Here is a 14710-nt window from a genome sequence, read left to right as displayed (position 1 = left end):
CCCACTTAAAAAGATGAGAGAGGCCTGTAATTTTCATCATAGGGATACGTCAACTATGACAGACAAATTGAGCATTTTTTTTCCAGAAAATCACATTGTAGGATTTTTTATGAATTTATTTGCAAATTATGGTGGAAAATAAGTATTTGGTCACCTACAAACAAGCAAGATTTCTGGCTCTCACAGACCTGTAACTTCTTCTTTAAGAGGCTCCTCTGTCCTCCACTCGTTACCTGTATTAATGGCACCTGTTTGAACTTGTTATCAGTATAAAATACACCTGTCCACAACCTCAAACAGTCACACTCCAAACTCCACTATGGCCAAGACCAAAGAGCTGTCAAAGGACACCAGAAACAAAATTGTAGACCTGCACCAGGCTGGGAAGACTGAATCTGCAATAGGTAACTAGCTTGGTTTGAAGAAATCAACTGTGGGAGCAATTATTAGGAAATGGAAGACATACAAGACCACTGATAATCTCCCTCGATCTGGGGCTCCACGCAAGATCTCACCCCGTGGGGTCAAAATGATCACAAGAACGGTGAGCAAAAATCCCAGAACCACACGGTGGGACCTAGTGAATGACCTGCAGAGAGCTGGGACCAAAGTAACAAAGCCTACCATCAGTAACACACTACGCCGCCAGGGACTCAAATCCTGCAGTGCCAGACGTGTCCCCCTGCTTAAGCCAGTACATGTCCAGGCTCGTCTGAAGTTTGCTAGAGTGCATTTGGATGATACAGAAGAGGATTGGGAGAATGTCATATGGTCAGATGAAACCAAAATATTACTTTTTGGTAAAAACTCAACTCGTCGTGTTTGGAGGACAAAGAATGCTGAGTTGCATCCAAAGAACACCATACCTACTGTGAAGCATGGGGCTGGAATCATCATGCTTTGGGGCTGTTTTTCTGCAAAGGGACCAGGACGACTGATCCGTGTAAAGGAAAGAATGAATGGGGCCATGTATCATGAGATTTTGAGTGAAAACCTCCTTCCATCAGCAAGGATATTGAAGATGAAACGTGGCTGGGTCTTTCAGCATGACAATGATCCCAAACACACCGCCCGGGCAACGAAGGAGTGGCTTCGTAAGAAGCATTTCAAGGTCCTGGAGTGGCCTAGCCAGTCTCCAGATCTCAACCCCATAGAAAATCTTTGGAGGGAGTTGAAAGTCCGTGTTGCCCAGCGACAGCCCCAAAACATCACTGCTCTAGAGGAGATCTGCATGGAGGAATGGGCCAAAATACCAGCAACAGTGTGTGAAAACCTTGTGAAGACTTACAGAAAACGTTTGACCTGTGTCATTGCCAACAAAGGGTATATAACAAAGTATTGAGAAACTTTTGTTATTGACCAAATACTTATTTTCCACCATAATTTGCAAATAAATTCATTAAAAATCCTACAATGTGATTTTCTGGATTATTTTTTCTCAATTTGTCTCATAGTTGACGTGTACCTATGATGAAAATTACAGGCCTCTCATCTTTTTAAGTGGGAGAACTTGCACAATTGGTGGCTGACTAAATACTTTTTTCCCCACTGTATGTAGCCTGTATAGTCAATCTCTGCACCAACTAGAAAGTACCTTCAGTAGGAATGTAAACTGGTGCTTTTCCCCCAAAAGTGTGCTGCTGAGAGGCATTTTCAGGACACCACAGTACATGGGCCTAGACCGTAATATCTACTTTTACCGAACCAGCCACTAACACGGTGTGACCGATCACCACTAGTCAATTTAAGGACCATATCATCGGTGAGAAGTTTTTCCTTTCTTGGCCCCATTGCTTACTAAGTCAGCATGAAATGTAATGCCATTGGCTGTGTGAGACCGGCGAGAGGAATGAGGGATGAGGACACGTTGTAAACGTCTGAGTGTTCTCATTCAGCGCCAGTTGAAAGATGCCAGTTAATCTGCTTACTCCTTTTAATTGTGAGTTGTGGGGGTGTGGCTCCTCCTAAACAGAATAAGGCTAGTGATCCAGAAGTAAAGCCATGACCACAGTTATTCCTCCTTCCTTTAGGCTCCCAACTCCCCTCCTCCTGCCCCCGTCTCACCCCCTCTCGCCTCTTCACTCCTTCAGTAGGAAGAAAACTCGTTCCAACAATAGACATTCGGGGCCATATGTTGGCTTGACATCGTCATCAGGTTCACAGCAGGTTACCTTAGTTAACTTTCACTCCAGTGGCTGATGGGATTTTCTCCTGCGGTTCCTTGACTAGCTGGCTCAAAGTCTAGACGGTCTCTGAAGCTGGCCCCTGCAGCCCGATCAGCCCTCGCCCTACAATGGCGGCCATTGTGGATGTTAAGTAGCGGCAGCTTCCTCCCGGCCGGTCGCTGCCTCCTCAGTCAGTTACTTAGTGTCCGTTAAGACAATGCCTTTATCCCCAGGCTATACAGGCCTGAGGCCCTAATCTGGACCACTACATACGGTGAAATAAATCTCTTAAAGATAAAAGAGAGAGTGGGAGAGGGAAAGAAGTGATTGCCAAGGCGAGGTTATAGTGCAGCAGTTTAACCCCTGGCCGAGGAAGGGAGAGCGGGGGAGAAAAGAGGAACAAGGAGAGGCAGTTGCTGCAAGGCCCTTCATCTTGCGGTGGGTGTAGAGGAGAGGGATGCAGAGAGGGGGTTCAACCTTTTCTTCTGACCAGAGAACTGCTGCTCTCCATATGGAATCTGGTCTCTCTTAATGAGCAGGGCTCCCATTCAATCTACCATTCAATCTAACCGCTATCCAGTTGTTTCTGGGATTAGGCAAAAAAACAACAATTAAACATTCTTCCTGCGCTGTGAGCAAATGTGTGCCAACTCATTTAGAGATGAGTTATTGGTTAACACATTTAACAATAGATTTAGGCCTATAAGTAGCTGATTTCTAAATGTTGAATAATACTGTTTCTGAATCAGTAGTAAACAGCTAGGCCTATAACTCATTGGTTGAATGTGAGAATCTGCGTTCTTGCTTCAGGGTGTATGAGTGTATGATGTGGTTTGTCACCACTTTATTTTAACCTGGTGCTGTGTATGCCTCACACAGAGGAGTGACCGACGTCATGTAGGGTCTTAATAATATGGTGAAGGTTTGTACTGGTGATGATATAAATGAGTCCCCAGCTCCTAATGGGTTGCACTTTACGGAAGTAAACTGGTTGTTTATATCGGGTTAGTTCTATAGATGTGTTCAGCCATAATGTTAAGCAGCTGTAAGTTCCATCCACTCTTATTGGCTCACTGTTTTCTATTTGACACTCTCATTGGCTAACTGTATTCTAGTTGACACTCTTATTGGCTAACTGTATTCTAGTTGACACTCTCATTGGCTAACTGTATTCTAGTTGACACTCATTGGCTAACTGTATTCTAGTTGACACTCTCATTGGCTAACTGTATTCTAGTTGACACTCTCATTGGCTAACTGTATTCTAGTTGACACTCTCATTGGCTAACTGTATTCTAGTTGACACTCTCATTGGCTAACTGTATTCTAGTTGACACTCTCATTGGCTAACTGTATTCTAGTTGACACTCTCATTGGCTAACTGTATTCTAGTTGACACTCTCATTGGCTAACTGTATTCTAGTTGACACTCTCATTGGCTAACTGTATTCTAGTTGACACTCTCATTGGCTAACTGTATTCTAGTTGACACTCTCATTGGCTAACTGTATTCTAGTTGACACTCTTACAGTCTGTTTTTTTCTTCAGTTCAGAATGTAACAATTTACTGCCTCCCTCTTCACAAGTTCCGTGCCAGGATCACCAGCCTATTGACAGTTTCTGGCTTCAAAGTTGCCCTGTGGCATGTGACCACATTGCCCACAGTGCTAAATGCTCTCTCAGAGGGTGAACTTGTGGCAGGGATGCATAAGGATTTCTTTGTCAGACAACTCAATTGTGGGAAGTTGGATTCGTGAACTCGCCACCACTCCAAAGGATCAGCCTCACTGTCTGCTGCCATCATCAGAGTGTAGCTGTCCTGCTCTTGCTCGATGACCTGTCTCTGGGTTCTTAAGGCAGGTGCACTACTGGTTTTCTTAAAGAAGCTCCCAAGGCTCTTCTTGGACTTTTTTGCTGATTTGTGGAGCAGTGGCAGCTTCTTTCTCACTCTGGTTCTCTTCAAAAGAGAAGTCTCCCACGGCTGTGTTCCCTACCAGGAGGGCTTCTGTCTCGGAGGCAGCTCTCACCTTCACCTTCACCAGCTTCTCAGTGGTCATGTAGGTGGTCTTGAACCTTGGGTCCAGAAAGGTAGTCATGGTGAGCAGCTCATCTGTTTCAGGGTCGGTGTATTTGTCATTCAGGTAATTGAGGACCCTCATCTTAATCTCTCCGGTCAGTTTGGCTTCGCCCTCATTTGATTTCAGAACCTCCGTCTTGAACAAATGGAGGACCGGCTTCAGATAGGACACACGTATGTCTCTCCTGACAGGGCATCTGTAAAATCCTGGAGGGGCTTAAGTGCTGCCGTGATAGATTAAAAGACCTCAATGTCTTGTCAGGAGGGTGCAAGGTGCCGTGTTTTTGTTGTCTGCTGCCAGGACTTGTGTGATGGTCTTTTGCTGCTCCAGGACTCTTTCCATCATCTGCAGTCGAGATCCCCACCTTGTCGAGATCCCCACCTTGTCGAGATCCCCACCTTGTCGAGATCCCCACCTTGTCGAGATCCCCACCTTGTCGAGATCCCCACCTTGTCGAGATCCCCACCTTGTCGGAGATTCCGTGATGAGCTTGTGGAGGGGCAGGCTCAGTTTATCCTGTGCACTTGTCAGGGCTTTCTGCTTCTTCCAACTATAGGAAAATGTGCTTGTGACACTCTGGCTCCACGGACCTTCATATTTTGAGCCAGGGTTGTTCATTTTCATTTGTTTTGGGTGTGTTCGTTCTGTTGTGTCTATTTCTAGGTTTTGGTTGTGTTTCCTTGTTTGTATTCATTGACTCCCAATCGGAGGTAACGAGTGTCAGCTGTTCGGCTCGTTATCTCTGATTGGGAGCCATATTTAAGATGTAGGTTTTCTTGTGTTAGTTGTGGGTTATTGTTCCATGTTCCATGTTGTTGTCTTTATTTGGACTTCACGAATCGTCTTTGTTTGTTGTTTTTTGTATTTACGTGCTTTACATATTAAAGTCATGTTCACTCGCTACGCTGCGCATTGGTCTCATCCTTACGACGTTCGTGACAGAATAACCCACCAAAAGAGGACCAAGCAGCGTGTCCAGGAGCCGAGGGTCTGGACATGGGAAGAGCTTTTGGACGGAAAGGGGTCCTGGACGTGGGAAGAAATCCTGGACGGTATGGATCGTCGTCCATGGAGCGAGACGGTGGAGAGGCGACGGCGAGAGGAGCAACGGCGTCGGCAGAGCCAACGTCGAAAGGACGAGAGGCAACCCCAAGAAATTTTTTTGGGGGGGCACATGGCTTGGGCGAGGGAGCAGCAGGAGGCTGCCACAAGGGAGAGTCAGAAGGCGGCCAGGTTAAGGGGGCTGACGGAGGCAGAGAAGGGTAGGATTCAGTGGGCTACCAGGTCAAGGGGGCTACTGGGTAAAGCAGGGAAGGAAAGTGTTGAGGCACGGCGTGAGGTACTGGGGTGTGTAACCAGTTCGGTCCGGCCCGTTCCTAGTCCCGAGGTGCAGCCAGTAGTGTGTGTTCCCCGTACGGTACGGCCTGTTCCGGTCCCTGCGCCACGTAGGATGCCTACGGTGTGCGTCGTCAGCCCAGCCCGGCCTGTCCCTGCGCCACGTAGGATGCCTACGGTGTGCGTCGTCAGCCCAGCCCGGCCTGTCCCTGCGCCACGTAGGATGCCTACGGTGTGCGTCGTCAGCCCAGCCCGGCCTGTCCCTGCGCCACGTAGGATGCCTACGGTGTGCGTCGCCAGCTCAGCCCGGTCTGTTTCTACTCCACGCACCAAGGATACGGTGCGCTTCGCCAGCCCCGCCCGGCCTGTTCCTACTCCACGCACCAGGGATACGGTGCGCTTCGCCAGCCCAGCCCGGCCTGTTCCTGCTCTCCGCACTAGGCGTGAGGTGAGTCCCCAGGGTCCAGCATGCCCTGTTCCGGCTCCCCGCAGTAGGCGTTATAGGAGTCCCCAGGGTCCAGCATGCCCTGTTCCGACTCCCCGCACTAGGCGTTATAGGAGTCCCCAGGGTCCAGCATGCCCTGTTCCGACTCCCCGCACTAGCCCTGAGATGCGTGTCCTCAGCCCGGTACCTCCAGTTCCGGCACCACGCATCAGGCCTACGGTGCGCCCCCAGGGCCATGCATGCCCTGTTGCTTCTCCCCGCACTAGCCCTGAAATGCGTGTCCTCAGCCCGGTACCTCCTGTTCCGGCACCACGCACCAGTTCTACGATGCGCTTCAGACAGCCAGAGTCTGCCGTCTGCCCAACGGGGCCTGAACTGTCCGTCTGCCCAACGCCGTCTGAACTGCTCGTCTGCCCAACGGCGCCTGAACTGTCCGTCTGCCAAGCGCCGCAGGAGCTGCCCGTCTGCCATGAGCCTGCAAAGCCGCCCGTCTGCCATGAGCCTACAGAGCCGTCCGCCAGACCGGAGCCGCCAGAGCTCTCCGCCAGACAGGAGCAGCCAGAGCCTTCCGCCAGACAGGATCAGCCAGAGCCTTCCGCCAGACAGGATCAGCCAGAGCCTTCCGCCAGACAGGATCAGCCAGAGCCTTCCGCCAGACAGGATCAGCCAGAGCCTTCCGCCAGACAGGATCAGCCAGATCCTTCTGCCAGACAGGATCCGCCAGAGCCAGCCAGTCAGGTACTGTCCCTTAGTCCGGTGCTGCCCCTTAGTCCGGTGCCGCCCCTTAATCCAGTGGGGTTTAGTTGGGGGGTGGTCATGAGGAAGGGAAGACGTAAGCGGAGAGTGACTAAGGTGGAGTGGGGACCACGACCTGGGCCGGAGCCGCCACCAGGGACAGACGCCCACCCAGACCCTCCCCTAGACTGTTGCTGGTGCGCCCGGAGGTCGCACCTTTAGGGGGGGGTAATGTGACACTCTGGCTCCACGGACCTTCATATTTTGAGCCAGGGTTGTTCATTTTCATTTGTTTTGGGTGTGTTCGTTCTGTTGTGTCTATTTCTAGGTTTTGGTTGTGTTTCCTTGTTTGTATTCATTGACTCCCAATCGGAGGTAACGAGTGTCAGCTGTTCGGCTCGTTATCTCTGATTGGGAGCCATATTTAAGATGTAGGTTTTCTTGTGTTAGTTGTGGGTTATTGTTCCATGTTCCATGTTGTTGTCTTTATTTGGACTTCACGAATCGTCTTTGTTTGTTGTTTTTTGTATTTACGTGCTTTACATATTAAAGTCATGTTCACTCGCTACGCTGCGCATTGGTCTCATCCTTACGACGTTCGTGACAGTGCTGACCACTTTCTTGCACACTCCTGTGGCCCGGGAAACCCAAGGTTTGTTTTGGACACTCCGCTCTGCAAAATAAAAAGGTGAAAAATAATTACATATGAATCACAATTATTCAATAGAAATAACATAGCATCTACTGTAATTACGACAATTTACAGCATGGACACTGGACATGATTACACATTTAATCCATCTATAGATTTACAAACAACTGTTGTGATTAAGAGAGCTATGTTTCTTTAGAAAACGGGATCATTTATTGAGTAGGCTATTTATTATTGAAAGAGAGAGGATATATTCATATATTTAAACCATAGGCTAATGTATCAATTATAAATTAAAGCAATGTAATCCATGTGATGTTTGGATATTGCACACATTTACAAATTACAAATATTCTCGATTTGCATAGCTGTATCAGGCAATGTAATCAGCTCTAACTTTAAACAGAGGAGATAAGGAATACAATAGTTATTCTGCTTTTTATGTTGTTGTTTTGAAGTGAGGTTATTTTTCTACCTAGCTCTATGTGTTTTGGACGTTGAAACTTACCAATAGCAACGTGTAGCCTGTGTCTGAAACACTCTAGTCTTGTCCATTTGTTCAGCTCCAATGCTTTGTCGGTAGTCATACATACTTGACGCCACTCTTTAAAGCCCCAGGATGAAAGTGCCTCCCTCAGCCGAGCTGCAATTATTTCTCCGGTGTGGTCGTCTGGGTAATAAGAGGTCTGAAGGCATTTTGCTTTGCAGCTTCCAGTTGTCGTCAATGTAATGAATCGTGAGGCTAATGTATGGCTCTGTGGTCCGGGCTTGACCATAAGTCGGTAGTGGTAGAGAAGAATGCAGCGTTACGGATTTCGTTGGCAGCTCTGTCCCGACATTCTGTGTAGAGTTCTGGCAGACATGTTTTGCTGAAGTATTTACGGCTCGGGATCTCGTATCTTGTGTCTAGAGTTCGAATCAACTTTCTGAAACCGTCTTTCTCCACAGTTTGAATTGGTTCCATGTCTTTCGCTATGTGATACGTAATTGCGCTCGTTATCTCATTCCACTTCTTGCTCTTCTTGTCAGTTCCAAACGACAGAGGAGGCCCCCTTTTTTCGAACCAATTCTTCGTCGTCCTGCAAATCAACCTCCAATAGTGTTATTTTCTTGTCTTCAGTCATCCTCAATGCTTGATTTTCGGACACTTTTGCTAACGAAAGGAGTTTACTTCACTAAATGTTCGCTTACTCTGCAGTTGTGCATGCTTGTTTGTTGACTTTGATTGGCAGGCAGATCGCGTGTAACGTCCATGCTTCTAGTTTTTTTCTTTGCTAAAAAAGGCTATGTTTGTAGTAAAATAAACAATTTGAACTAGCCCACTAGGCTGTATCACTCGACAGAAATTTTAAACAAAACAAAACCACCTTATATCATACATTAATTTATCATGATATGCACGTTATGGCAAAATCCATATCATGGCACACCGTCATACCGGTATTCACATTCATACCGGAATACCGCCCACCCCTAATGTAGGTCTTTCATGATGACATTTGCGTCTCTACCTCAGCAGCAGGGAGGGTGTGTGTGTGTGTGTGTGTGTGTGTGTGTGTGTGTGTGTGTGTGTGTGTGTGTGTGTGTGTGTGTGTGTGTGTGTGTGGGAAGGGGGCAGTGGGCGGTCTTCTTTATCCTCCTAACTTTCACCTTAAGACCCCTAACCTTCACCTTAACCCTCCTAATCTTCACCTTAAGACCCCTAACCTTCACCTTAACCCTCCTAACCTTCACCTTAAGACCCCTAACCTTCACCTTAACCCCCCTAACCTTCACCTTAACCCTCCTAACCTTCACCTTAAGACCCCTAACCTTCACCTTAACCCTCCTAATCTTCACCTTAAGACCCCTAACCTTCACCTTAACCCTCCTAACCTTCACCTTAACCCCCCTCACCTTCATCTTACCCCCCCTAACCTTCACCTTAACCCCCCTTACCCTTCGCCCTAATCCCCCAAACCTTCACTTTAACCCTCCTAATTTTCACCTTAATCCCTTCAGCCCCGTGGGGGTCTAACACACTCCTTGCCTGGTCCGGCCTACCACTTTACTACATTACAGCAGCAGGAGAGATGGAGGAGGATGACAGGCAGAGCTGTAGAGAGAATAGGGAGATGGAGTGAGGGAGAGGTGGCGAGAGGTGGAGTGAGTGTGGGAGTTAGGGAGAGGTAGGGACAGGGAGGGAGGGAGGAGAGGTGAAGTGAGGGAGAGGTGGAGAGGGAGGGAGGAGAGGTGGAGAGGGAGGGAGTGAGAGAGGGGTGGAGTGAGGGGGGAGAGGGAGTGAGGGAGAGGTGGCGAGAGTGGGGGAGTTAGGGAGAGGTAGGGACAGGGAGGGAGGAGAGGTGAAGTGAGGGAGAGGTGGAGAGGGAGGGAGTGAGAGAGGGGTGGAGTGAGGGGAGCGAGGGAGAGGGAGTGAGGGAGAGGTGGCGAGAGTGGGGGAGTTAGGGAGAGGTGAAGTGAGGAGAGAGGGAGAGGTGGAGTGAGGAGAGAGAGTTAGGGAGAGGTGGAGTGAGGGGGGAGCTAGGGACAGAGGAGTGAGGGAGAGAAGAGAGTGAGGGAGAGCGAGAGGAGTGATGGGGGAGTTGGGGAGAGGTGGGGGGAGAGAGGGGTGGAGGAGGAGAGAGGAGGGAGAGAGGAGAGGGGAGAGGAGTGAGTAGAGGGCAGGGGAATAGAAAGGGAAATGAAGATGAGGGAAGGGAGTTGGGGAGCATTACGGTCAGAGATGGAGAGAGAGAGGCCCTCTCCTTTTCTCTCTTCATTCCTTCTCTCCATTTCTCTCTCCGTGTCTGGCAGTGGTTCCCATCCTCTCACCCATAAAAACAGCATACAATTCCCCTGACGGCTCAGCAAGGTGGGGTGGAGGGGTGTATGTATATTGGATGGAGGGGTGTATGTACAGTCGTGGTCAAAAGTTTTGAGAATTACACAAATATATATTTTCATAAAGTCTGCTGCCTCAGTTTTTATGATGGCAATTTGCATATACTCCAGAATGTTATGAAGAGTGATCAAATGAATTGCAATTAATTGCAAAGTCCCTCTTTGCCATGAAAATGAACTTAATCCCAAAAAAACATTTCCACTGCATTTCAGCCCTGCCACAAAAGGACCAGCTGACATCTTGTCAGTGATTATCTTGTTAACACAGGTGAGCGTGTTGATGAGGACAAGGCTGGAGATCACTCTGTCATGCTGATTGAGTTAGAATAACAGACTGGAAGCTTTAAAAGGAGGGTGGTGCTTGAAATCATTGTTCTTCCTCTGTTAACCATGGTTACCTGCAAGGAAACACATGCCGTCATCATTGCTTTGCACAAAAAGGGCTTCACAGGCATGGATATTGCTGCTAGTAAGATTGCACTTAAATCAACCATTTATCGGAACATCAAGAACTTCAAGGAGAGAGGTTCAATTGTTGTGAAGAAGGTTTCAGGGGAGCGCCCAAGAAAGTCCAGCAAGCGCCAGGACCGTCTCCTAAAGTTGATTCAGCTGCGGGATCGGGGCACCACCAGTGCAGAGCTTGCTCAGGAATGGCAGCAGGCAGGTGTGTGTATCTGCACGCACAGTGAGGCAAAGACTTTTGGAAGATGGCCTGGTGTCAAGAAGGGAAGCGAGGAAGCCACTTCTCTCCAGGAAAAACATCAGGGACAGACCGATATTCTGCAAAAGGTACAGGGATTGGACTGCTGAGGACTGGGGTAAAGTCATTTTCTCTGATGAATCCCCTTTCCGATTGTTTGGGGCATCCAGAAAACACCTTGTCCGGAGAAGACAAGGTGAGCGCTACCATCAGTCCTGTGTCATGCCAACAGTAAAGCATCCTGAGACCATTCATGTGTGGGGTTGCTTCTCAGCCAAGGGAGTGGGCTCACTCACAATTTTGCCTAAGAACACAGCAATGAATAAAGAATGGTACCAACACATCCTCCGAGAGCAACTTCTCCCAACCATCCAAGAACAGTTTGGTGACGAACAATGCCTTTTCCAGCATGATGGAGCACCTTGCCATAATGCAAAAGTGATAATTAAGTGGCTCGGGGAACAAAACATCGAAATTTTGGGTCCATGGCCAGGAAACACCCCAGACCTTAATCCCATTGAGAACTTGTGGTCAATCCTCAAGAGGCAGGTGGACAAACAAAAACCCTCAAATTCTAACAAACTCCAAGCATTGATTATGCAAGAATGGGCTGCCATCAGTCAGGATGTGGCCCAGAAGTTAATTGACAGCATGCCAGGGCGGATTGCAGAGGTCTTGAAAAAGAAGGGTCAACACTGCAAATATTGACTCTTTGCATAAACTTAATGTAATTGTCAATAAAAGCCTTTGACACTTATGGAAATGCTTGTAATTATACTTCAGTATATCATAGTAACATCAGACAAAAATATCTAAAAACACTGAAGCAGCAAACTTTGTGAAGACCAATACTTGGTGTACATGGTGGGATGAAGGGGTTTATGTATTTGTGGTGGAGGGCTGAAGGGGGGAGGGATGGTGGGTCTCCTAGGGGAGAAGAGTGTCTTTGTCAGGGTCTTTTTAGAGGAGGTCCGTGAAAACATCCAACAGGATTATGGAAGGCAACTTTGATTCTGTCTGTCTGCTTACTCCTGTTGCCTGTTTGTCTTCACAGGTGAGAAATATGGTGGTCTGTTTATGATGTGTGTATGTGTGTATGTGTCCTTGTGAGAGGGAGATTATAATTTAGTTTTCCAGAATGAAACTTGGAAGTCTCTGTGCCAGCATGCCGGCTGTTGAAGTTCTAAATCTAAAATGACGTTTTCTTAGCCCATTGGGCCAGTTTCCTGGACCCAAATTAAGGCTATTTCTGGACAAAAAAACAGTTTTTAGTCTGTTGTGGTCTGGACTCTGGAACTTTATCACCTGTGGAAACAATATTTACCAGAAGCCTCTTTGATAGTGACACTACGGCCGTGAACTCTTCCTCATGTAGACTTTGCGATAGACCTAGTGAGCGTTCAGCAGGACACAACGTTTATATGCTATGTAGCACAAACATGCATTTACATTTACATCATTTAGCAGACGCACTTATCCAGAGCGACTTACAAATTGACATGCCTCTCTGAAATGTAGAACAAGGAATCACATCGGCTCTATTTGTGGCATTTCTATCTGCAACGTTTGACAACGTTTGGCTACTGAACGTGGCACTGGTGGTAAAAAAAATATGATTTGTTTTCTTTCTAGTCCTTTCGAAGAGCTTGACATGGCTAACCCGGCACTGTCGGGTGGGTTTGACACTTTTGGGACCATTCCTTTGCCATGATCTCAGTCATGATGTAGGCTAGGTCTAGGTCTCTCTGTGGTAACACCGTAGGTCTAATTACCACATCTACTACATAGTACTGACATATTGTTGCGTAGGATTACTTTGGTAATTGCTAGTAATGGAGATGATGGAGCGATATTTGTGTTATTATTACACAAGCGGAATAACAGAATTCACTCCACTCCACTTGCTGTGTATTCTGGATGTTCACGTGTCTTTAAAATGCATGGCAGTGTTACTTAAATGTTTAGAAATGAACACGAACAAAACCAGGAGCTCTTTGCACCAGCACAATTCATCACTGCTCATCTCTCTCTCTCTCTCCATCTATGACAAACACACAGGGTAGGATGTGTGTATAAATGACTGTACGTGCAGGTCTGATATCCACATGCCCTAACAGGGATGATGTGGTGTATAATATCACATCATATCTACATGGAGGAGACGCATTAGCATATTAGAGGCACACATCCTCCGTCTCTGCACAGTGTTAGCTAGCTGCTACTGTGTGTGTGTGTTATTGTGTTGTTGGTCTATGTGTGTGTGTGTGCGGTTGTGTATGTATTACTATCTGAGTGTGTGTGTGTGTGTGTGTGTGTGTGTGTGTGTGTGTTATTGTGTTGTTGGTCTATGTGTGTGTGTGTGCGGTTGTGTATCTGAGTGTGTGTGTGTGTGTGTGTGCGCGCCGACTGGCGGCAGCCACCCTTGCCCCACCCCTCTCATTAATATGTATGTGTTCTGAGGCAGCGCTGCGAAGGCTGTGTTTCTCACTGCTGATTAATGCTGTCTGTCAATTACCTCCAGATCCTGCCGTGCGGTGGAGCTTCCCCCAGGACTACACAGACCAGGTTGGAAATGCATACGGGCACACTAACATACACACACACACTAACATACACACACACACTAAAACACACACACACTAACATACACACACACACTAACACACACACACACACTAACACACACACACACACTAACACACACACACACACACTAACATACACACACACACTAACATATACACACACACACTAACATACACACACACACACTAACATACACACACACACCAACATACACACACACACACACTAACATACACACACACACTAACACACACACACACTAACACACACACACACTAACATACACACACACACTAACATACACACACACACACTAACATACACACACACACCAACATACACACACACACACCAACATACACACACACACACCAACATACACACACACACACCAACATACACACACACACACCAACATACACACACACCAGGGTTTCCGTTAGCCGGTAATAGCCGGCTTTTGGACAAAAAAACAAATTGAAAAGCCGATAAATAAAATTGCCGCCTGCCAATTGTCCGGGAAAAGAAGAAAGAAATCCCATTGAGAAATAATATTTATTAGCCTCTTTATTGATGGAAATACATTTGACTGGTCATGCTTATCAGTCTGTAGGTGAATTTGCATAATTTAGTGGAATTAAATTGGTGCGTGTGTACAGTATATTCGTTATGTATCTTATTTATCACACACACAGCAAACAGATACAGAGCCTTTGAGAGGAAAATCTGTCAGAAAGCGTGAGAGCTGCTCCTACTGCATCTCAAACCGTAAACGCAGACAACGGAAGACAGGCTTCATCAGCACGTCACACACCACTCTGCAATGAGCTGGAGGCAGTGTGCATTTTCAAAACATATACTTAAAGCTGCAAGATGTAACTTTTTGGGCGACCCGACCAAATTCACATAGAAATGTGTGTTATAGATCTGTCATTCTCATTGAAAGCCAGTCTAAGAAGAGGTAGATCTGTTCTATGTGTGGTATTTCTATACTTCCCGTTCTTAAGTTTTACTTTTACTTTCGGTTTTGTACACCAGCTTCAAACAGCTGAAAATACAATATTTTTGGTTATGGAAAATATATTTCACAGCGGTTTAGATGGTACAATGATTGTCTACACTATACTTGCTTGT

The 14710-nt window shown here is 47.1% G+C and overlaps 1 long non-coding RNA gene across 1 annotated transcript in view; it reads left to right on the top strand.

Moving 5' to 3' along the window:
• The window catches only part of LOC311130618, a 42469-nt gene extending 28913 nt beyond the window's left edge, over positions 1 to 13556 (top strand). Inside the window, exon 3 of the long non-coding RNA XR_014613363.1 lies at positions 13512 to 13556. This is a non-coding gene — a long non-coding RNA (uncharacterized lncRNA). The remainder of the gene's footprint in view (positions 1 to 13511) is intronic.
• Positions 13557 to 14710: the final 1154 nt, after the last annotated feature.

This window comes from Coregonus lavaretus, assembly GCF_964263955.1.
Source record: "Coregonus lavaretus genome assembly, chromosome: 6".
Classification (NCBI taxonomy): domain Eukaryota; kingdom Metazoa; phylum Chordata; class Actinopteri; order Salmoniformes; family Salmonidae; genus Coregonus; species Coregonus lavaretus.
Note: the sequence above shows the minus strand (reverse complement) of the source record. Positions and strands in the feature narration are given on the sequence as shown.